Below are 3,062 nucleotides of genomic sequence, written 5' to 3'. Positions count from 1 at the left end.
AGCACGGAACGATACCATGGAAGGGTTTGCTGCTATCCGCGGCTACAAAGGCTGCAAAGGGGAGTGTTGTGACGGAGGAATTAAGAAGCGATGCCTTGATATGCAAATGAGCTCGCTGCTAATCAAAGCAATAAGATTAGCCTTCCAAATTGAGATGAAGAAAGGCTCCATTATCTAGGCCGGGTGTCATGTTTAATAACGCGGAACGTTCTGGTAATTCACCAGTGATGCAACCGCAGACTACCCATGTGTCAGAGATGAAACACTTTCATGCATCGATACCAAGGCTGGCAGCAGAATCGATGTTTATTTTCCTTCTCATTCTCAATCCTCGGCGATGTTTATGTTCTACAAACACAGTCCTGGTCTAAAGTCTACGTACACTTGTGAAGCCCTTTGAGGTACTTGTGACTTAGATTGGTCAAGTCTAGTCTTAGACTTAGATTGGTCAGGTCCAGTCTGAGACTTAGATTGGTCAGATATAGTCTTAGACTTAGATCGGTCAGATCTAGTCTTGGACTTCGATTGGTCACATCTAGTCTTAGACTTCGATTGGTCACATCTAGTCTTAGAATGGTCATATCTAGTCTTAGACTTCGATTGGTCAGGTCTAGACTTAGATTTAGATTGGTCACATCTAGTCTTAGATTGGTCACATCTATTCTTAGACTTAAAATTGTCAGATCTAGTCTTAGACTTAGATTGGTCAGACCTAGTCGTAGACTTGGATTGGTCACATCTAGTCTTAGATGATCTGGTGATGTGGTCGTGGTTTGTGAAGCCCTTTGAGGTACTTGTGATTTAGATTGGTCAGGTCTAGTCTTAGACTTAGATTGGTCAGATCTAGTCTTAGACTTAGATTGGTCAGATCTAGTCTTAGACTTAAATTGGTCACATCTAGTCTCTGACTTAGATTGGTCCCACCTAGTCTTAGATGATCTGGTGATGTGGTCGTGGTTTGTGAAGCCCTTTGAGGTACTTGTGACTTAGATTGGTCAGGTCTAGTCTTACACTTAGATTGGTCAGGTCTAGTCTTACACTTAGATTGGTCAGGTCTAGTCTTAGACTTAGATTGGTCACATCTAGTCATAGACTTAGATTGGTCACATCTAGTCTTAGACTTAGATTGGTCACATCTAGTCTTAGACTTAGATTGGTCACATCTCGTCTTAGACTTAGATTGGTCACATCTCGTCTTAGACTTAGATTAGTCACAACTAGTCTTAGACTTAGATTGGTCACATCTAGTCTTAGATTGGTCACATCGAGTCTTAGACTTAGATTGGTCACATCTAGTCATAGACTTAGATTGGTCACACCTAGTCTTAGATGATCTGATGATGTGGTCATGATTTGAGAAGCCCTTTGAGGCACTTGTGACTTTGATTGGTCAGGTCTAGTCTTAGACTTAGATTGGTCACACCTAGTCTTAGACTTAGATTTGTCTGATCTAGTTTTAGCCTTAGATTCGTCAGGTCTAGTCTTAGACTTAGATTGGTCACACCTAGTCTTGGATGATCTGGTGATGTGGTCGTTGTTTGTGAAGCCCTTTGAGGTACTTGTGACTTAAATTGGTCAGGTCTAGTCTTAGACTTAGAGTTTTCAGACCTAGTCCAAGACTTAGATTGGTCAGGTCTAGTCTTAGACTTAGAGTTGTCAGACCTAGTCTCAGACTTAGATTGGTCACATCTAGTCTTAGACTTAGATTGGTCACATCTAGTCTTGGACTTAGATTTTTTTGTAGAGTTTTTCCTTGCCGGATGTGGGTTCAGATCTGGTGATGTGGTCATGGTTTTAAGGTACTTGTGATTTAGGGCAATATAAAAAAACCCTGAATGATTGATTGATGGAAGATTGTCAGAAGTGGAATATTGCTAGCTTTCCCAGAAAGTGTGCAGAATACCTCATGAATTAAGCTGAAATCCCAATGCTAACAATAGCGGCCTATCACATCTCATTGGACCGTGACTGTAGGAAATACTGCACTTACAGCAGCACCTTTCACAATAAGGGCTGACAGGGAGAGCGGCTCGTACATCCATTTAAGACCCGGACAGAAATAGGCCACGGAAGCTGCCAGGAGTGAGCGTTTCTGTTATTGTTCTCGCCCCTGTTTCTCAATCCATCCTGACAGCCCTCCCAGGTCCTTTGAGGAAGGAAGCCTCCCGCCCCTCATCCGGGGAGCCAAATTATGCCAACATTAATATTGCATATTACACAAGACTCCCAGAGACGCCACATGTGTACTCAGCCCTTTGTCTTCGTGTCAAAAGAAATATGCTCGCCGATCATCCGAGGTTGAGCACGAGCCAGAGCGAGGAAGGAGAGGGCTGCCTGGAGACAAGTGGGCACCTCAGGGGTGAACATGGGTGAGGAGATGAGAGGAGAATGAAATAAAAGTGAGGTGAGAGGGAGCGGAGAGAAATGGGGATTGGAACAATAATGAAAATTATGCTGCTGAGATACTTAAAAGTCTTTCATCGCAGGCTATGTCTACACTAAGCCGGATAACCCCTGAAACGAATAATTATTTAGCCTAAGCCCCGTTTTGGCCACACTAAACCATCGTTTAAGGTTCCCCTCCTTGGATAGTATTTTACACGGGTAAGTGCGTCATGTATTTCTTGAATATCCAGCTCTTTATGGACTCATTGATCGTTTACAAACTGAGTTCGGAGTGGAAGTCAGAAAGACCGCGTCCCCACACCGGAAGTGACGTCAGAAAGAACGCGCCACAGCCGGCTTCATAACAACCGGAGCTAACCACTGGAAATATGGAGTCGAGTCATCCAGACATGCCCGTCTTGTGGAAATCACACATGAATACCTTAAGAGAAAGCCATTGCAGTTATCTGGGATACAACACTTCTCAGACGGCAAGAGAACCTTCCAATGTCCGGGTCAGCTGTGATTCTACTTACCGCAAAAAACTTTGTCCATTTGTCGAAGGAGAGTCAACGAGAATATGGGCTCCTAAAAAAAAGGTAGCGTGTGCTTTGTATTACCTGGCCGTCGAGGGAAGACTACGGAAGACATCGAATGCATTTGGACCGGCAAAGCAG

The sequence above is a fragment of the Nerophis lumbriciformis genome, linkage group LG03 (assembly GCF_033978685.3).
Source record: "Nerophis lumbriciformis linkage group LG03, RoL_Nlum_v2.1, whole genome shotgun sequence".
Taxonomy (NCBI): Eukaryota; Metazoa; Chordata; class Actinopteri; order Syngnathiformes; family Syngnathidae; genus Nerophis; species Nerophis lumbriciformis.
Note: the sequence above shows the minus strand (reverse complement) of the source record.